Source organism: Aythya ferina (assembly GCF_964211825.1).
Source record: "Aythya ferina genome assembly, chromosome: 3".
In the NCBI taxonomy this organism is placed as follows: domain Eukaryota; kingdom Metazoa; phylum Chordata; class Aves; order Anseriformes; family Anatidae; genus Aythya; species Aythya ferina.
The window spans coordinates 97932342-97954740 of NC_140298.1; the positions used below are offsets into that span (position 1 = coordinate 97932342).

The following is a 22399-nucleotide window of genomic DNA, read 5'->3' on the forward strand; positions in this document are numbered from 1 at the left end:
TCTAAGAAATTGAAAGTTAAAATATGGTAAATTATCTGCAAATACCCTATTTCCAGCATATACAATTATAAATTCCAGCTGTGTCTGATAGTTTGTTTCAGGTGTTCTAGCTGAATATTCTACCTGAGTCTCATGCCCCCATGTCATGACATTCTCACACCAGCTAGTCTTACTTTTCCAAGAAAAATCTCTCTGCAGGTATATTCAGGTATATTTAGGAGGTATAGTTAATTGCAGAAACATCTTAGGGAAAAAAAAAAAAAAAAAAAAAAAAAAGCCATAAGATTTGGAGGTGAGGTTTTATAATTTACCACCTGACAGCTGCACCTTCTTCACAGCCTATAGTTAGTTACCTTTTCAATCCTTTTTAAAGAGATATGAGAGCTTCAAGTCACGAGTGCAGGAATGAGAACTTTAGGCAAATTACCAGGCACTGCAAGACAAAAATAAAGCAGGTTGACAACATTAGAAAAAGGCATTAAAGAAATATATTACCACATTTCTAGAGAAATAAGAAAGTTAACATCATCCAAATTAGTATATCATGGTTCAATACCTTGCAGAGGTGTGCAATGCTGAGCTGACATGATCCTATTTAACTCCTTATATGAGCAACACATTTTCTTGGCTACGTAAACGGTTACACAGACACAGCTCTGACTTCTCCTAATTTTGGTATCTATACATGACATGATGCCTGCAGAGATCTAATACTTATTTTCTTCCTGCAGTCTAACTGTGTGACTATTGTGTACATTACTTTTGACTTTCCCCTAAGTTTGTATGTTAACCATACAGTTAATGGTATAATGTTCCTTCTGTTCTATTTTTAATAAGCCCTTTCACTTAAATGAAGGTGCAAATGGCAAACCCATGGATTCAGCTGACTCAGCTGTTAAGAGCTACTCATGTTTACGTGTGGCCCAGTTAAACAATTCTATGAATTTATCAAGATGCAATTTATGCGTTGCCGTGTATATAACTGCCCCTAAGATCTGATGTATAAAGGTTGCAGAGTAATGCCTGTGTCTGGATGGATCACAGTCCGGGTTATTTTCATTTCTGATAAAATATCTTAGCCATTTACAGTTCAGCCTCTTCCACTGAATGTAAAACTTACATTTTAACTAGTGTATCTTCTTCTATTAATCAGCACCCACGGTTTCTTAAAATTTGGGTTCAGATGTTCCTCGCATTTACCCAAACAGCTATAGAATAGAAACAGGCATAGCCCTTTGCTCCCAGCCTCCATGCAAGCAATTAACTGAGCTTGTTAGCAGCCAGACTCATTTTGCCTTCTGTTAACACAGAGGGGAGCTGCCTGGCAACAGTTCCAAATGTAATAATCAACAGTTAATTACAATGATGCTTGCAGAGTATGTATTTAATACTTAACAGAGCTGCAACAATGAGTATTGGAAAAGAAAAATCACAGACCCACTGTAAAAACAGCTTTAGCAGAGTCTACGAATACCATAGGGTATCTTGAGTTTGGGATAAGAGAAGTGTCTATTGTCTTCCTAGGAACAAGATGTTGACTGGTTTTCCAGTTTTCTGTTAATATACATTTATGTGAGATGTTTGAAACATATCACAATATTTATTCAACTTGTCAGTAACAGAGTTAGGTAACAGGATATGCAGATGACAGCTTAGCCCCACCGAAGTTACTGACTTAGGTAAATCAAGATTTTATTACTGGCAGTGGCTGGATACATACTTATGCTGGCATGTCAATTGGTGGAACTGACCCAATAGCAAGATGGAGGCAATGCTCTATAGAGGCATCAGGGGAAAAGAAAAAAATCAATTTCCCATTGAGAAATTAAAAATTCCATAAAAACATTACAGAAAAGATCATAATCAGAAGAAAGACAATTTAATTGTTTGAATAATTCTAATGAATTAAAAAGCAAATATCAAGTTTTGGTCACCAAGTTCTACTAGTATGTGACTGCAAGAGTGAACTGAAATATATGGTCTCTGTGTCACAAAAAAAAAAAAAAAACCTTTGAATCCATCCATGCAGATCCTATTAACTTCCCTGGATTTTTATTTCAATAAAAAGATCTAGAGTTACAGGCCAAGGATTTTTTAGGATGTTCCTCACAAATTTAGTTTCTCACCTTCAGTCTTTTGGTGGAACATAGCACAGTTGTACTCCTACATTTTTATTTTTAATTCCTATATATTTCTGTGATTGTAAATGGTGATCCTGACATCAGCAGGACCTAAACTGCACTAATCTGTGTGCTGTATAAACCACTCAGAGGACTATTAAATGCAAACAAAAATATTAGGCCAACTAAAATGCCCTTAAAGATTAATGATATAAAACACAATTTTAGTGAATTAGAAATTCACTAAAAAATTCACTAAATTCACTTAAAAATTCACTAAAGAAATTCGCTAAATTTAGTGAATTTTTAGTGAATTAGACTAGTTTACACAAATATACGTTTCTTCACGTTTAGTAGCATGTATATGACAATTTATGTGCATGAATAAAAGTGTAAAACTTACGAGTAGAGGGCAGAGTTCCCAGGCCAGGATATGCATAGTTTCAAGCCATAGTAATACTAACCTGAATAGAAAGCAATAATCTAGGACCATGTGACAGGGGGCCACATTCTTGAGCTGGAAGCCAAGGGTCTGATATAGAGACATTGTTAGTTTGATAAGTGAGTTAATTTAAGATTTAAAGGACAGGCAGTAAATTCTAGCATGATCATTCACCTAGCCTCAGAGAGCAGGCACACCACCAAGTAAATTGATGGATGGGATTGACAAATGCCATGGGAAAGAGAACATGGTTGTGTTCACCATAGATAGAAAACTTGCATTCATACACTCAGGAGGCTCCTGTCATGAGGGATGCACTATACAGCATGTACTTTCTCTGCCTGACCTGCCAATGTTATACCATGCAACTTGCACTTTCTTTGCTGATCTCTGTCCTTGTCCATCTGCAAGTGCCAAAAATGTTTCTTCTGCCCTCACGTAGCCTATCTTCCTCATTCTGGCTGAAAGATCAGTACATCCTGCTCCTAAATGCATATCCTCATTCTTGAGCTTCCTCTGCATCTCATCTTTCTTAAATGTCTTTGAACTTTTGCACTGAATCAAGAGTTTGTCCTGATTTTCCCCATGACATAGGAGCTGGTCCTTCTACCTGTCTGTGGTTCTGCTTGCTGTTCTCCACATCACTCAAAGTTTTTTTGGAAGCTCTGTTTTTTCAACTTATATGCCCATCATACATTAAAGTCCATGATATTTATGTGATAAAATATATTTAATTCCATACTACCTATATGTCACAACGGAAGATTAAAAAATAAAAATAAAATAAAAAACACCTCCCAGTCATCAGTTGCTTCTAATGACCTTTTTTAAAGAATTATCACTCTACCTCAGAAAACATATGGTCCTTTCCAGATGGTTATATCAATCCTGTAGAAATTACAACAGATACATAAGAACATTTTCCCCCAGGAAATTCACTTTGGTGGAAATCTTGTAAAGCCTGCATGAATCATTATGTGGCTCCTAGACACTGCAGTCTAAAACAGAATAGTATGTAAAGAGTCTGGTAACATCTTCCTCATTTCAGTAATAAACTTCTAAAATGCTAATATTTCTGTTCAGTCTTTTATCTCTGTATGTGTGTTTTTAGATCTTATACAGGAAATTAAGCTCTGTGTATGAAAAAGGATGAAATAAAAAGAAAAATATCTACTGTCATTTCCAAACACTTGTCTTTCACATTGAAGTTATTTTGTTTCTCCATAATAAAAATTCAGGTTTTTTTGTTGTTTTTTTTTTCTTTTTTTTGACAACAGAATACAAATGCTTTTGAAATTAAAAAAGCATATGAAATTTCCAATGCTTAAACCATATGGAATTCCAGACATTAGTCATCAAGTTCTAAGACTCCTTGTCTTTTCTTTCCTTGTCTTATCTTTATCTACATCATTGCATCATATTTTACTGATCACACCTCCTTTGTCTGGGAATAGTGTTAGCCTAAAAACTGGTTTTAAACAAAAATCTTGTGGACAACAGCAACAGGTTCAAGTCATCTCCAGAACTAGACATTACTTGCCTCATTAAACCTAAAAAAAGAATTCTCTCACTGATTTCTAGACAACTGAATGTCCAACAAAGCAACACTTTCACATCACATCTATTTTTTGTTAATAAATTAATATGTTTTGAATAAGCAAACATTTAACAACTCACAAAATAAACCTGCTTGCAAAGACATAGAGGTATATTACAGGTATATATAACACATATACGATTACTTAGAACGTGAACCTTGACCTTGTAATAGTCTCTGAATGGTTTGTTTCACCTTCTAAGTTAGTGTGGAGATGATTTGGCATATATGGTGCATGCTGATGGTCACAGCTGTAACCACTGATGGAGTTAACCCCCAGCTATTCTCTGCAGCATGTAGATAGGAGGCAGAGACAAGGCTCTGTCCCCCTGCGTACCCTTCCCTCCAGTGAAGTCACTGCAGTGCAGAGGAGTACCAGTTCTTGCATGCTTGTTAGTCTAAAAAAAATACATAATTTTGGCTTTTCCACAACTCTCACAATGGAAGGGAGTTGAGATCCCATCCTCATCATCTAATCAACATATAACCTAGAGAGAACGACCATTTAAAGAGAACCATCCATTTAACCCACTGATGTAGGTACTTTCTTATCAATTCGTAATATTATTTCACTGGGAATTAAATGAGGCTGAATTTGACCTGACATTTTGCCATCCTAACACTCCAAATACAAGAGTTGCAACAAGTTCCAATAAAGTTTTAAGATTCCCCTTCACTTGGCTAGTGTACTACATGGACAGCAAGGAGTATGAGACAGTGAGATGGTGAAAGTCAGTCACTTCCCATCATCCCAAGCTTTATTATCTCTCATTATGATATTTTCATTGGCTTGCAGGTATTATCAACCCACAGGCAAAGATTCAAGAGCATGAACAGGACTCTATCAGTGGTATTTAGCTGGAATCTTCATGTGGCACAGAACACATCACGTAGCCTAAAGCAATACAGACACCAGAAAAGTGTCTTCTGAAGATGTATTGAAAAGTAGGATAGACAAAAAGTGGAACTTTCTGTCCCAGCTACATTCTGTTCTTCAGCACACCAAATAGTTTTGCCAGCTACTATAAAATGTATTCTATGCTTAATTATTTGTTCACAGACTTCACAAATATCATGCTTTATCTCTTCATACAGCATAAACCCACAAAAAAAAAAAAAAAAATGTGGCACTGTCAATATACATGCAACTGTGAAAGCACATTGGCCAATAGAACTGGAGATTGGGATAATTTAGTTCTGTAAAAGCAGAAAAAAATAAAAAAATAAAAAAAAAAAAAAGAGGAAATGTAATATGCAATAAAATCAAACTGACCATGCACAAAATAAAACACTTTCCTTTTTGTTTGTCTTTTCATCAATTAATCTGTATCCCTCTTAATGCTGGTTCTCCCCAAGGAAGGGGAATAATAATTCATTTTGCACAGAAAAGCACCCAACACTTTCCCCATAATCCCCACTTGTTCTGAACAAGAACAAGCTAGATGAAGAAGGGACTTACCAAGGATATGGAAATATTGCAAAGCAGAGAGAAAGACCAGCCTTTCCCGGCTTAGCAAACTCTGGCTGAGGAAAATAAAAATAATTCCCCTGTCTGAAGGCTACTGCCCCTTCACTCCCATTTAAGGGCAGATGCAATGCTATATTTAGCACTAACCAAGTGATTCTCCCAAAACTGAAGTCAGCCTAATAGGCAATAAGGGTATGATATAAGGGTGGAAGAAAAGCCCTATCCCATATGCAGTTTTGAGCTGTATTTTTATAAAAGATAGACCTTACTTCTAAATAAAGCAGTTTCATTAAAAGTGGGGTTTCTTTTCCCAGCAACACCAAGCACATGGAAATCTGTTTAATGTGAGGAAACAGTTTAAACATTTTGTTTAGAAATGGTTGAATTTTTAAAATAATTAGTAACTTAGAAGACCTGTGAGGAGCCATAAACTCCAGAATCGTATTAGAGATATGAGATTCCCTTGGTGCCTCAGGCTGTAAAATGAGCCTCCCTGTTGCCTCCTTAAGAACTCCCTGGATTTTTAAGAACACGGCTGCAATATGTTAAAACATAGCAAATATATAAAAAACCTATTAACATGGGCTTAAAGAAAGCCCAATTGCTACTCACTGTTTCCATCTCCGTAATGTCACCAGTCAACCCAAGAGAGTTTTCTCTGCTTCTTGTGGGTAAAATAGGAGAAATTAATAATCAGAGGCATATACAAGCAGAGAAAAAAAACATACCCAAAGCTCACAATTCTGAGAGATTGATGGTCCCTGATTACTACCAACTAAAATGGAGGTTCAATGCCTGTAGGGTTCGTAGATTTACATCTGGCAGCTTCAAGGCAGAAGCATGGATGCTATCATCACACAGCACCATGGTGGTGCTCAGACACATCCAGAAGAGGTAGAGGAGCAGCATTGCTCTGCAGAGCTGGTGAGCATGGGCTCAGTGGTGGTGCCCTGCTCAGGTGGTGAGCAACCCTGTAGGGTTTTGTCTGGTGACATGACTGCATATAGAATGAGGGAAGGGAAGGGAAGGGAAGGGAAGGGAAGGGAAGGGAAGGGAAGGGAAGGGAAGGGAAGGGAAGGGAAGGGAAGGGAAGGGAAGGGAAGGGAAGGGAAGGGAAGGGAAGGGAAGGGAAGGGAAGGGAAGGGAAGGGAAGGGAAGGGAAGGGAAGGGAAGGGAAGGGAAGGGAAGGGAAGGGAAGGGAAGGGAAGGGAAGGGAAGGGAACTCTGACAAGTCTTTGTGACAAACATAAAGAAACAATCACATCCTCTTATTATGTATGGAAATAAGGATAACACGTCTGGGAATATATGGCACACGTAATCACACCTCATGATTGGGCTCATAATGACATAAATAGTAAGTCAGCAACACCTAATAAGTAAGCAATTAATTAATGTCCAAAATATTGAAAACAACAAGATCCATTTTCAATTCACATATACAAGAAGGGGATCAAGACCAAAGTCACTAAGTGGCAATTAAGATCTTTCAGTGCTTGCTATAAGAAACTTTAGTACATGAACAGTGCACTTCTAGGTCACACTTTTTTTCTAATGCATACATGTCAGGGAAGCAGAAAAGGATGTGGAAAAACCTTTAACCAGCTGATTCTAATCACATCTACAATATTCATCCGAGGTGCTTAAATAGGTCTGGTTAAGGATTTTTCCTACTTTCTTATCATCAGAGACTACCATTTGCTTGACACAGACTTCTGCCTTCCTCCCATCGATCTTAAATTATAACTCAGTCTGACAGAATTAGAACTGCAGAGACAGACGCAGTGGAATGAGTGCATATGCACTGAGCGTAGATGTTACTTCAGAAGCAGCTGTCAAAGTGATTAGTGTGTAATAAACCAGAGCAAACCTACTTCACTTACATAGCTCCCTCTCTCCCATTTTCCTTTGGGAAGGAAGAGGTTGGTTTGCAGGAAAACTTTAAAGTTCTCATTACACTCCCTGCTTTTAATTTCTTGTTCTATATTTATTATCTATACAGAAACAGAGAAATGTACAGCCTGCTCTGTCTGCCTTTGCACTTGAGCTCTCTTCTATTTTAAGTTGTTTCCTCAGGGTGTGGTTGGATGTCAAAAATGAGAAAGTGCAACCTAAGGGCTGTGGGGAACAGGCCAGGGGCAGGACCCAGTCATGCAGGGGTGCTGGCCCCAGGTTGTCTCCAGGTAAGTCAGAAAATGAATTATCCTTTTCATTATAGACATTCACAAAACAGGAAGGGGAAGGGGAAAATGCAATATTGTATTATTTAGTGGAAATGAAATTTAGGTGGCAAAACACCTACCATTCAAAAATTATTCAGCATTTTAATCATAAAACAATTTACATTATGTCCTCACACAGTCTTCCTCCCTGATGCTGAAGGCATTTTCCCTGATCCCCGCACTTCCCAAACAGAAATTCTTTCCCAAGAGGTACTTTTTTAAAGCCAAGATTAAGCAGGGTATCAAAAGGATTATTCAAGCACTTAAAACTGAGCATGTGCTAAAATCTTTTAGTGAATGTGGCCTTTTGGAATTACCCCTCAACCTTATACCAATCCCTTGATGTGGGATGTTTAAATGTATACAAGCTTAAGTAATGGTTTAGCTATTCCCATTAAGGGGGAGTCCAAGATCTGAAATGGAGTTTAGGAAAAAAAAAAAAAAAAAAAAAAAAAAAAGCAGCATTAGCTTTGTAGCTACTAGGGGAAACATCAAAACAGCATTGAAATGAAATGTAATGGTATTAAAAAATGTATGCTTGTTGCCTTCAAGGGTGCCTTAATGGTGGCCTTGTGCTTTTGCCTTTCTCCATTTCCAAGAAAATGTTATTCATCTTTGTAAGGCAGCTTCTGAAGTCTGGCTTTGTTAATATTTTAGCTCTTGATTTCTTCAAATGCTTTTAGTATATTTATAGTTTCATATGAACTAAGAGCTTGGAAACTAGAAATGAAATTCCTCATTTCAGCAGCAGTCCTAATTATTTACAAAGCCCTGTGGTGAGGTTTTTAAAGCCTCGTCATAAGAATAGATCTTGTACACTAGCAATCGTTTCTTGGATTTTTCTTCATAGTTACCCAGGTCTTAGCATCTCCCTTGGCATTATGAATGAAAGACAAAACAACAGACAAAAATCCAGCCATATAAAAAAGAAATCAGGCTCTTTCCTCAGTTACCACCTTCAGTCAGAAGCTCAAAATTATCCAGTATGAGGTCCAGGTATATGGCAAATATAATGTTCACTATTCAAAAGGGCAGAATATATGCAGTACCCTAAAATTGTCTTGTGAATCTAAATGATTTAATTCACAAAATGTTGGGGGTCGATGCTCTTGTTTATCAAGGTTAGCTAACAAGAGAGCAGTAACAGCTGCACATGACTGCTGACAGCCCTGTAAATGTGTTCCTACAGCTGAGCACAGATACCCAGGGGAAAACACACCTGACTGCCTCTCACAGGTGGGCAGAGGACAACCCCATCCCAGCTCCTAAGAAGCTTGCATAATTCTTTCTCTACCTCCTTCCTTCTGCTTCTTTTCATTTTTCTTGATGCAATTCCTTTTCCTTTAGTAGAGCCTTTTTTTTTTTTCATGAGTGCCCAACTCACATGTATTTTAAGGCTGGCTACATGCAGCTGCACACTGCTGAAAGCTCAAACTAACCCTCCCAGAAACGAGGACAGGCTGTGTCAAGATGAGTCCATGGGAGAGTGAGGATGTTAGAAGAAGGAGGGGACACTTGCAACCAAGGGAAGGCTGTGCAGCTCCTAGGAGAGAGGACAGCAACAGCTGCAAAAAGCACTTGCTAGAGGCAGTTTTAAGCAGCCAGATGAGGATTTTCTATAGGCAATTCTACAGAGCTAGGCTAACTGCATCCAGAACATCAGACACTGCCAGTATGATCCCTCAAACAAATGCTAAAATACCTGAATATACAAAACGTTGCATTATTTTCTCCCTGCAAAATAAGATAAAGTGAGCCTCTTGACAAGTATCCTTATTTATACTTAAGGCAAGCATGCCCATGAGTTGCAGTGAGTCAACCTTTTGAAAGATATTTAAGCTGTAATGTGTCACTCTGCTGTCCAAGGACCTACTCTGGAGCACATCAGAGTCAGCGGTAAGGTTTTACTGACTCAGGAAAGCTCTGAATCATATCCTTCTTGATTTAATGCCTCTATAAAGAGTTGACAGAGGGTTAGGTCAAACACAAACTGAAAATATAGGGTTGCCTCATGCAGCAAAATGTTTCAACTTCTTATTTTGTGAGTTACTGGAATTGGCAACAAAAATATATTTTCCACTGCTTTGGACAGCATGAAATACTTGAAAGCTGGTAACGGGCTGACAGGAATATTTTAACCAAAATCAGGGTTTCACACAGTCGGATTGCTTACCTAAATATGTTTTGCAAAATTTTAGGGTAAGCTGAGCAAGTTAGTCTCTTGCCAGTGACTTGAAGTTACTTCAGAAATTGCAATTTATTTATTTATTTATTCACATCTTTTGGAAAGTTTATGATAAAGCTTAATGAAAACAGCAGCACTGACTACAATTTGCTGACTGCGGTTAGGTAGACAAGCTAACTAACCGTGGGAGACCCCACTAGCAGTATGTAAGCAGCTCTTTCTCCATTTACCATTACAACCTATTTTTCAACCAGGTACAGAGATAAGATAGTGATTATGTCTTACCCTGGTACCTTTATTCTAGTATCACACAACACCTAGTGAAATGTTCTCCAGGTATCTGCTGTAGCAACCCCAACCTTTATCAACTAATCTGAGTGTCCTCCACCCACCTGATACCCCTGCCTGGACCCAGGGCCTGTTGAGTCCATCCTAGAGTTTGCCAGCAAATGACACATGCACATCCCACACACACTCATTTTGGGGAAGATAAAGATACTTGGCACCAGGCACACAGGCTGTCACCCACAGCCCTGCCCCCAGGCACCCAGTTGTTTCCCCCAGTAGCTGGTTTGGGGACACACACCATTTGTAGCCTAGTGGATGGAGGTTAAATACCCCCACTGGTTCCAGTCACTGGCTCTGGGGCCTTGCTGGCTCCAGCAGCTGGCACCAAATTCACTCACACTGGTCCCCCCAGTAGCTGGGGGTCACTCACACACACAGGATGGAGAGTGAGGTTGCACAGAGAGACATTTTAAAAGGGGTATAAAGAAAATACGACAGACAGCCATGATAAGGCACAGGGCACAGTCAGACAAGCATGCTTATACACAACAGGCCCCTTTAACACCTGTATCTGTCTCTTTCCTCTTTTGTTGCCCCCCCATTCCCTTCCCCCTAAACACTCCTTCATCAGTTTGCACAGTTCTACCAGATCCTACCCTCCCATCCAGCACTCAGGATCCCCCCACAATTCCCCATATTTCCCCAGTTTACAATCTTATCAGTTGCAAATCCAGGTTAGCCTTTCTGGGATAGCCCTTTAGTCAGTGTGACTGGCAAGTTTTGTTTCTTCTCACAGTCTCCATCACTGTTTGTCAGGTCTGTGTCTCTATGTTTGTTTATTGACCACCTTTTCTCATCATCCTGATTTTAGGAGCTCCTCCATCAGATCGTGTTGCTGGAATAAATGTTCTCCACCCCACTACCCTTCTCTAAGGAGTGCCACAAACCAGGTTTGTTACTGGTCAATGACTTTGTCATTGTTAGTCAGACAGGTTTTTTGTCTCTGCTTGGCCCTCCTCTTTTCCTCCTCATCCCATTTGACAAGGTCACATCACCTTACTGAGAAAAAACATTTTCCCATTCCACATACCTTCACGCAGATAACATGGAAATTATCTGCTCCTGCTTCACAGGGAAAATGGGAGAAGGAACCAAGTACGTAACAGATCACACGGCAGGTCACCTGCATGACGAGTCCAATGTGAGAGCACGTGTGAACACATCTAATGGTATCGCGTTCAGGCATATCCTGCTATTTAGAGTTACTGAACTTTGTGTGACATGTCCATCAGTTAGTGTCACCGAAAGCATGTAGCTATGCAGTGTGTGGCCTCTGCCACACATGATACACTATCTGACTTACATATGCATGTAAATGCCTTCTAGAGCTGTAAGCCTTCAGTATATGCCTGGCAGCAGGTAATTCTCATTAGAAAACATGATATTATTTGGTTCCAGGACTAAATTGCTCACATGCACAGCTGCTTAAAGGAATGATACAGTGGAAATCTGAACAGGATTTCACTGTAAACAGGCAAGAACTATTGGAAATGCAGCCTGGGAACAATTTTATTTAGGAATGATAGCAGCTGTACCCTGTAATTCCCGTTCTTTGCTACTGCTGGAATTCTCTGAAGGAATTTGTAAGTTATATGAGTTCTGGAAGTTATAAATGAAAGGATTGAGTTCAACACAAATAGGTACAACAATAAGTACTCTGAGATTGTTGGTCCAAGTAAGGCTCCCAATTTACAATATTTTTAAAGAGAGAATTTGGCATTTTTAGTGACAACAAGGGAAGAAGCCCCTGCTTTGAAGAAGTGCCAATGAGTCTCATTGATCCTTCTCCAACCACCCTGCAGTTTCATCTCTGGGTCTTCAAGAGCAGTGCTGCAGTCCTGCTAGTGCTTCAAACTAAGATACATTTGGCACTTACCAGCTCTCACCATTACTATTACCACTCCTCAGTCATTACACAGCTAAAAGTGTTCCTGATGGGAGGTTTTGCTGAATTCTTTGCCCATGCCATTTAGTTGTTAATTTACTCTTCTCACACTCTAGCATTCAGTTGTCAATAAATCAGTCAACCAGTGTAGTTGACACCAGCATCCTTCATCCTCAAGTTAAAGAATTATTTGACTTCAAAGAGTGTTTTTACCCAAGTAAAGGTAAGTCAGTTTTCCCACACTAACACTCCTCACTTTCAAATGCAATTTATACAAGTTATTCATATTTTATTATGTTTAGTTTTCTCCATAGGTCATCTAAACAATGTCTTGTTTTGTGTCCTAGGCTTGCTGAGTATTCTTCTGCAACTATATTTTTATTACAAGGCAATATTTACATTGCTGACTAAAGAACTTTTACAGATAGATGTATATATATTTTGGCTCCTACCTTACCGATATCTGAATCAAATCAGTTGTGCATTATTGTAGACTTCAGATGTACAAATAGCTTAATAGTATTACAGAGATGGCAGTATATTTTATTCTCCACAGGCAGCATAAAACCTATTTTGTTCTTGAATTTCTATTGCAATAAGGCAGCATTAGGTACCACTCTGGATTCTACTGTAAAGTATCTAAATAATAGGTAAGCAGATTCTGTGATCTGCAAGACCAAAAAGGGCCTTCTTCCAGCTTAATAAATATCTTGAGGCCCTGATCACACCAGAGCTGCAGAGAATGTAAAGCTTTGAATGCTCAGGACAGCTGTTCTCCTTCCCTGCCTCAGTGGCCTGCCTGGTTATGCTTGTACCTGATCCAATCCACTGGCAGCGTTCCCCAAGTGACACAAATACTACAGCAGAGGAGGAGAGGAAAATATCTCAAGCTGAGTGCAGTCGTCAAGATGTCTGGGCATTTACAAGAAGACAACAACAACAGCAACATCATAACATGGCAGCAACCACTGGGATTGCTTAGGACACCTCAGGGAGTGACAGATACTTGCCTTCTCCCTGAGAAAGGGACACAAATTAGCTGTTCAGTTTCCACTGCATGGGAACTCTTCAGTGGAAAGATAAAGTTTGAGACCAGAAGAATCATCATGGCCATCTTATTTATACCTCACGGTCTATTCAGTTATGTTTGCTACTTTGGTACAGTGACATCATGAAATTAATAAAATGGGCTGAAGCACATTTTCTATAAAAGGAAATCTGTCTTCATTTGGATATGTACAGAGATTAATTCTTCCCTGTTCCTTGTACATTGCTCCAACATTTAATCACACTTGCTGTCAAAAAGTTGTACTTTTTTTCTTGAATTGGAATTTTACCTAGTATTGCCTTCCATCCAGTAGTATTTGTTGGCTTCTCAGTTAATTTTTTTTAAAGGAAAAAAATAAAACAAAAAACAGTATTTTTTTTCCTGTGAAGGTCCTCATGCACCTATACTAGGGCCACTTATTAGGGGTTGGGAATGCCTCAATAATAGAAAGTATTCACCAAAGTGTTTACAGAATAAAACCCACTCTATTAGCACTGGTGAGGCCACACCTGGAGTACTGTTTCCTGTTCTGGACCCCCCAAGTACAAGACAGACATGGACATACTGGAAAGAGTCCAACACAGGGCCACAGAGATGATCAAGAGATTGGAACACCTCTCCTATGAGGAAAGGCTGAGAGAGCTGGGACTTTTTAGCCTAGAGAAGAGGAGGCTCAGTGAGGATCTCATCAATATATATAAATATCTGAAGGGAGGATACAATGAAGACAGAGCCGGGCTCTCTTCAGTAGTGCCCAGCACTACGACAAGAGGCAATGGGCAGAAACTGGAACACAGGAGGTTCCATCTGGACATCAGGCAACACTTCTGTGCTGTGCAGGTGATGGAGCACTGGCACAGGTTGCCCAGAGAGGTTGTGGTGTTATTAAAGATCTTCATTAAAGATCTTCATAAGCCACCTGGACATGGTCCTTGGCAACCTGCTCTGGATGTCCCTGCTTAAGCAGGGCTTTTAGTTAAGCCAGATGACCTGCAGGGGTTCCTTCCAGCCTCAATCATTCTGTGATTCTGTGAAATAGAGAATATAGGGATAGAGGCAGATAAAGGAGTACCAGACATAGTACTGATCAGCAGCTAGGTATTTTCTGAGGGTGTGAACACCACTTCACCTTCCCACTGCAACTGCTGGACAGAATATCTGTTTCTGACTATGATGCTGGTGCAGCCCACTAGCACGCAGTAGTCAGGTATTCTGTGAAATGTTGGAAAGGACTGAAGAAGAAGAAAAAGGTTTGCTTTAGGATGTTTATAATTGTCATTTTCCAGACAAGGGAGGAAATAGAGTGATTGATTAGACAATATTAGAAGTAGGCAATGAAATAACAAAAAAGTTTGCATTATATGTTGACCTTTGGAAAATCAATTGGAGATGAGGGAAAGACATAGGTCATGATAAACTTTAAGCAATGGAAAAAATAGTTTGCAGTAGCACATTAAAAGAAAAAAAAAAATCTGAAGAAAGAAGAAACTTGTAGAAAGAGGAACCATGTCAAAAGTACACCTTAGGGTTATGATCTTTTCAGAAGCTTCCTGGGGGATACTAACTGAGCAAGACTGCATTGCATTCCTGTACTGCGATACAAAAGCCCAAACTTGAACTTTAGCTGTGTGCATACAGAAAGACAGTATACTGTGCTTTGTAGATATTTGTTTCCTGTTTAATCTTAATGCAGTGAGAGTAAATGTGTAAAGAGTGTAACAATGACTGTGACAGCTTCTGGCTGAAAGTCTGGCTGACAGCTTGGAAGGTCATTTCTTCAGAGGAATCATGAAAGGAGCCAACAAACAAAGGTATGTGGAAGGGAAAGTAAGAACTGTCTTCTGGACTTCATGAGTTTAAATGGGCAACAAGTGAGGCCAGGGTTTTTGTGGATCTCTGATCTACTGTGTTTTAAACTCACACACAATAAATCTGGTACAGAAATAATGCCTCCATTCCTGTTTTTTAAAAAATATGGCACTGAAAAGAGAGCAAATCACTGCACATATATGTCCTTTCTAATAGAAAGGACGTGTGCAGTATCACACCTTTTCCAATGGAAGTATGGCAGAAATTTCCTAGTGTGTCGCATGCCCTGGAAAATAATTATGCATAATGCGAAACACATGGAGATAGTCCATTAAAGCCCCAGTAATATAGAGCAGCTGTTTCAATATTTGGACTTCTGCCTCACAGTAGGCCTTGCTCATTATCACTTTTTGCTCTTCCCCCCACACACCCCCAACTCCCTCCCTCCTTAATAATCTTCAATAAGCAAGAGAAAAAGGAGGTCTTCTGTTATTGATGCCAGACAAGGAGATGAGAGGATGACCAGGAAAATGCTACTGTCTTTCACCACTCACCAAGACACAGAATCATCAGGGTTACACAGGGCTTACCAGCATAACTGGTTGTGCCATCCCTCAATCTACAGGCAGTCACATGTCCTGTTGAGGGACCTCAGTGACACCTGGAACACAGTGGGCTGATGCTGGTCCTGAAAATAGCCCTCTACATCCAGCCCTCCTGAACACATAGCTGCAGAGGTACCATGATCCTCTCAAGGATCCCTTAACCTGCAATTGGAAAAAAGAGGAAGAACAATTTTCTGGCAAGCAGCACAACACATCTGTTTGCCTTGGTCTTTGAATTCTTCCTAAGTACCTGCTATTTGCTACAGTCAGGGAGAGGAAAGTAGATGTACCTCTGAATTTTGGTCATTCTTAAGTTAAGATAACATTTGTAAAATATGCACCGAGGAATCTTAAAGAGGAAAACATCAAAGAATTGGTTTGTATTCCAGAAGCTAATAAATATTTTTGGTGAATGTAATCTGTTGAAAGAAATGACTAGGAAACAACAACTAAGTAAGAAGGTAAGACAAATCAGAGTGCACATAAAAGATATCAGAAGAGGAGCCAAGTACAATGACGTCTTTCTAGGTAGATACATTACAGTTAAAGATCAACACCAAAGATCAACAACTCCCTCCAGGAAAGAATTTTAATAGTAACTGTCTTATATAAGGTGTTTACATTTCATAATATTCAGAATCATCTCAGATTTCTTTAAACACTCAAGGTAGTTTCATGACTTGATAATCTTTCCCTCCATTTACAAGACTACTGATTAATATTTCATTTGCCAACCTTGGATTAATTGTTATGTACATTATTAAAGTTTGCATACATAAACATTTCCAGTGAAATGCCATGAAGATGATTAAGGAATTGACAAATGAGGAGAGGCTGAGGGAGCTGGGACTGTTCAGCCTGCAGAAAAGAAATCTCAGGGGGATCATATGAATATGTATAAATACCTGAAGGGAAGGTGTAAAGAAGATGGAGCCAGGCTCTTTCCGGTGGTGTCTGGTGATAGAACAAGAGGCAATGAACACAAACTGAAATGAATGACAGCCTGTTTATACACAAAGAAAAGTTTATTTCCGGTAAGGGTGGTCCAGAGATCCTTTCCCACCTCAACCATTCTGTTATTTATGATTATCTGCCAGGAAATGTGGCTCCCTGGGGCAGCCAGGCAGGGCCTGGCACCAAGCCCCATCTCCATGGCAGCTGGGGGCACCAGTGCAGCTCCAGCTCTGGGCACTGGGCAACTCCCTGGGACAGAGACAGGCCAAGGCTGGGTCAGCCAGGACATGGGCCCACTCAAGGACCTGGCTTGGGAAATTTCAGATGTTTTTTTTTCTGTTGCAAAACATCTGTACCGAATTGACTTACCTTTACCTCCAGGGATATGGAATTATTAGAAAAGACTTCTCAGGTCCAAGGAAGTGTTTCAGGCCATGCTGAAGATATATTTCCATTGTTTATAAATACCTGGGTTATACTCTTCACTGGCTCCCCTTTCATGCTGGGAAAGCACAAGACGGCAGATTAGTCCTGGATGTAGGGCCCCACCTGCATTGCCTAGCTGGAGGATGAGGTGAGAAACCAGGCACATACCAGCCAGGTGGCTGGTTGCGTAGCTGCTCCCAACAGCCTTGTAGCTGTTACTGCTACTGGCTCACCAGGCCTGAGTTCAAGGTCGGAATGACAGAAGCAAAAGACCTTTATGCAAAGGTATCTTCTGAGACAACCGAGCTGTCTCCTCTCTGAGCTGTGAGAGGAGAAATCTATGGCACTTGGCCACGAGTCTCAAGGCTTAGCACCCTGCCATGCATCTACCCCTCAGCCCCATGCTGTTTGGGCGCATCTCTGTCTCCTCTGCTGCCACTCCTCCTCTTTGACATTAACTGTTGCATGGAATTAAAAAGAGACTAAATCTCCCTTCTCCAAATGGCTGTTTTTGACACCATGCCCAGCTTCTCTAAAATTTGAATATTCACACAGCAATCAAATAAGAGAGAGAATACAAAGATTAAGGCGAGGACTTGAGCCTCCACTTGGGCATTTGAAGGAATTCTATTTATCATGAGTATCAGTACTGTCTCAATTTGAATACTTTTTCTGAAACTCAGAAATTACCCTATAGTGAAAAAAATATTTTCTGTTTAGTCTAAGAATGGAATATATCTGCAGTACAAAGGCTGTCTCTCAAGTAAGATCTATTCCCTGAAAACATTATCATCATTCACCTCTGTCAGCCCTTCACGCCTTTCCTCGGGAGCTGAACTAGGACAATTTTTGGACAGTGTAATAGCTCTTATGGGACCATTCCAGCTGCTGTAACTCCAGCACTGCGTTTCAGATCATTTATTCTGAAAGTCATTTTTTCCAGGATCATTTATTTCAGAAACTTTTTTAGCCCTTACAAACTGAGAAACACAGAATATGAGAGAGAGAGAGAGAGAGAGAGAGAGAGGGAGAGAGAGAACTTCACGCCAATGAGCATAGGATTTGCACAAAGTTCTGGCCCAATCTCTACATGACTCCTGAGACAGTGTAAAATGACAGTCTATCAAAAGAGAGAAATGTAAGTATTCTGCAAAAGGGATGTCTGGTGTAGAAGGAGAAAAGGAAAAAAAAAAAAAAAAAAAAAAAAAAGCTAAAAAGAGGCTGAAAACTGATGGATAAATGGATATGGTGTCAATAAGAAAAAAGGATATGTCATCGGTCAATCACTCTTACACACACACACACACTCACATGTTTCTCCTTTATATAAGGAGACGTTTCTCCTTTCTCTTTTATAAGCAGTAAACTGAAGAGTCAGATTTTTAATGCATGGAAAGACTTCCAGACACTAAACCACTTGTCCTTTTTTTCCCCCCACTAAATTAGAAAAAAAAATGCACAAAGGAAAAAGTGAAGAGAATAGCAAGATCATGGTTCAACAGTCAAAGTTTAAAAAAAGGTTTCTTTCCCAACAATGCTCTTTTTATTTAAGTCAGACACTCATTTGTCTTGCAATATCTCTTCCTTAGGGATTTCATGCAGTGTGTTTAAATAACCCTGCTATACAGTTTAATGAAAATAATCAAACCACCATTTGCAAAATAACTTTTTGTGAAATCACCCTGTTAAACAAATTCAGGAATACTCAGTCTCCACCCCTTGTGATTCCCTCTGAATGTATAAAAAGCACAGAAACTCTTCAGAAATTGCTTTCAGCAGGGTTTATTTTAAATTGAAAGACTGGGAGCCACAGACACTTACAGACACTCTCTTGAAAATAGCTAGTTCTGTAAAATACATTTGCCAGAGAAAACAACTTTATCCTTACCAGATAGTTTAGCTATTTCCTTCTTTCTTTTCCTTTCTATTTTTTTTTTTAAAGCAATTTTTTATACAGCTAGGGCCATATGTTCTGTCTAGCTATCCATCTTACTCCCTCGGGTTACACTGAGCTAAAGTGCAATAGAAACCCAAATTTGGCTATCTGAACTCATTTGACAGATGTACTAGGAAAAAAAAAAAAAAAAAAAAAAAAAAAGTCTTTTGTAAAAGTAACTTTGCAATAGTCCTAAAACCTTTTCCATTTCTCAAGCCACTTTATTTTCTTTTCCTAATATACAATGAACGGTTCATAACAGTGCCTACAGTGCTATCTGAACGTGGTTACTGTCTTAACAATCAGGCATATAAGCAGTTCTCTCAAGATAAAATACAGGTTTAAAATGTTTGGCTCCGACAGACCTTTTAATAGTGCTGGAATGCCTCCTATTTTCAAGGTTACCCAATAAGCCTCTTAGTGTATGGATTACTTTACAGAGTAATACTGACATCCTGGAATCGTTTACCAAGGATTGTGGAGTACTCAGTGAAATATTGCAGCCATTCCTGTAAAACAACCAAAGAAATACAGGAGTACAGAATGAATGGACATTTTTGTTTGTTTCATTTTGGTTGTTTTTTGTTGTTTTGTTTTTGTAGGATTGAGATGTGCTTCCACTATGTCATGAAAATGCTTTGGCACAGAAAGCAAAATAACGTCTATAGAAAGAGAGGCAGAAACCAAATGACAAAACATCAGCAGGAGATGAATGAACAGAATGATTTTGCTTGCGATTATTAAGCTCCGTAAGGATCTTCATATCAGCTCCTTTAATGTTTTCTGTTTCCCAAAGCAACAGAAATAAAGTCGGTTTTGTTGCTGCTCAGTGCAAGCTGATGCCCACTAGATGGTGCCGTAAGGCAAGAACTGAGCTCGCACCGTCGGGTCCACACTGAGCAGCTGAATTTCCAGAGAAATAAGGCAAAAAGCAGTTTGAAATAGCAGGACTGCAAACCGAGCTCGAGCTGAGTTGGGAACTCGATTCATAAGGAGACTAGCACCTACAAAAACCAAAGTCCTTAAAAAAAAAAAAAAAAAAAAAAAAAAAAGTTTTCTGTATTTTGCCAACAAAATACAGAAAAGTTTATATATCTGTTTCTGACCACATAGGACTAAGGTTTTACACACCCACATGGGGGGACATCAACAAAATTACACAATACAAGGAGTATCATGTAATTCCTACCTGTTGGTCCTGACAACAGCAATGCCAGCATTCCTTGGGAAAATGTGTTCCCCACAAGCAATAGTCCTTGGAGGCCTTTCAGCTACAGGCACCTAGCCTCTTGCAGAAATGCATCAGCTTCCCTGCATAGCCTTTTCTTCATAGATCAACTCCTGTGGAAAATGTTGATCTTGACATAAAACAAGAGAAGGGGACAAGAAGCAAAAATGCACAGCCAGTGCCATTACCACTGATCCAGGACATTATTTGGATTCATATTCACTTTAGCCCACAACTGTTGTTCATTTAGTCCATTCACAGGTGATCCCAGGTGGTGATTTGCCACCTTGCTAGTTCCTTTCCCTACAATGTGAAAATAGCCTACTACTACTATAAAGGTAATCCCTACCTGAACTCAATACCATGGGCTACCTTTACTGCCAGTGCAGAAAGGCACTTCACAAAAGCAATTCATCCCCTTTGGACATAAATGTTGAAAATTGGTTGGTCTAGGGCAAGTAGTTCAGACACAGATATCAAAGTTGCAGAGGTCTTACAGGTGGGCAAAAGGGCCCTTGTACCTACTTCTCAGAGGAGACACACTTCCTTAATTTTTTATTTAAAAGCACATGCAGTAGCCTTTGTTCTAATTGAAGTCACATGGTTTTCTCTCCTCAGGTTCAGCAGATTTGCAAGCCAACTTTACAACAGTCTATCTGAAAACATCTGATTCTCTTTTGTGAGTCTCCCACTGAAGTGACAGAATTTCAGCTTTTAACTTAAACTTTTAAGCCTAGGGTTACAAAGTCAGAAAGTGTTAACTGCAAAAACTTCAAAGGTTTTTTTTTTTGGAAATTAGGAAAATGTGGGGTGGGGGATTATTAACACAGTAAACCTCATACAGGAGTGAACATAAACCTTGACCCTTAAGCTAATTTTTCAAGTAAAAGGTTTTCACAGGATGATTTGACAATACCATAAACTGCCCCACACAAAATTTTGTATGTTCTATTGTCTGTTTCTGTTCTGATGAAAAATCAAGCTTCTGACATTAAGCAGCTTGTGAGAAAATGCATTTTTCATATCAGATCTGCACAGCAACATGTGTGGTAGGGGCCACCAGCCATTTTAGGTGAAGACAACCTGGGCAGGCCAGACATCTTCTACTTGCTTGTGCCAAAATGAACAGCAGCCAGACCAAGGCTGGCTGAATTGCTATCCTGTTTACGTCTGTCTGGACCAGACCCTGGAGAGCCAGCCTTCCCCAAGAGCAACTTCTGAAGGCAGAAATCAGTGGCTACTTGTGAAGCAAACAGGAGATTCCCAGGCATGGTAACTCAGTCATCAGTACTCTTACAATGTTAGAGTGCTCCTTGGCACCCATTTGGACTAGGACACATTACTTTCCCAAACAGTTCCTGAGTACAAGTGGTTTTCAGCATGAGCAAGGAAGCATTGCCCATGCAGGTTTGGATGTGGTCCTCATTTTCTGGTAGCGCAGAGAGTTTTATAGTGCAGACGTGGCCATGCTATTTTAGGGAACAGCCATGACAGACATAACCCTGTTTATTTTATTTGTGTGTGTGTATACAGCTAGTGAGTGTGTGTATATATATATATATATATATACGGTAAGCCCAGACACTGGTGGATTTAAAAAATGTAGCACTTGCTGAGAATGAAAAACCTGTAAGCAATATTAGTATTTCAAGTGAGGCTAGGATAAGAGATACGCACCTCAGAAGTAGTACAATGATCAAGTAGCCTGTGCACATTTAGGCAAGGTCACCAATAAACTTGGAAGCCTGTAAGCAAGGGAGAAACATATTCAGTAACAGAACTGACAAAATTAATATGAAGGAATGGAATAATTACAATGCAAATTCAGGATGCAACAGGAGCAAAGAAACCAAAACAGACCAGACTTTCCTCTTTTCTATGTCCATACGGGTTGGTACAGGAGAAGGAATATGAGGTCCGGATATCACTGAGTATTTGTGGTGTTTAAAATTGGAAAGTTCACCTGAATAGGCATGCATGGAAAGAGGCAGTAGTTTCTGATGACACTAAGTCTTCCTCAGAGCTGTGTAGGGCACCTCCAGACTGAAGAACTGTTTTCTTTACAGTTCTTTCAAACCAGGATCCCACCTCCTATCCAGTAATTTAAAGAAGTGGGAAGGAAAACT

At 39.6% G+C, this 22399-nt stretch overlaps 1 protein-coding gene and 1 long non-coding RNA gene across 4 annotated transcripts in view; one reads left to right on the forward strand and one right to left on the reverse strand.

Moving 5' to 3' along the window:
* MYOM2 (myomesin 2) overlaps nucleotides 1–20781 on the reverse strand; it is a 93631-nt gene extending 72850 nt beyond the window's left edge. For 2 of the 3 annotated variants that reach the window (XM_084514408.1, XM_084514406.1), the window contains exons 1-2: nucleotides 5619–5680; nucleotides 354–433 (exon numbers count right to left, since the gene is read on the reverse strand). The gene's annotated coding sequence lies outside the window, so the exon portion shown is untranslated. Of the gene's footprint in view, nucleotides 1–353; nucleotides 434–5618; nucleotides 5681–20234; nucleotides 20387–20622 lie in introns of those variants that run through there. The other variant, XM_084514407.1, reaches the window with a different exon arrangement.
* On the forward strand, nucleotides 7759–13400 carry LOC311434874. Its single transcript, XR_014691792.1, has 3 exons — nucleotides 7759–7810; nucleotides 11194–11272; nucleotides 13059–13400. It is a non-coding gene; the product is annotated as an uncharacterized lncRNA (long non-coding RNA).
* Nucleotides 20782–22399: the final 1618 nt, after the last annotated feature.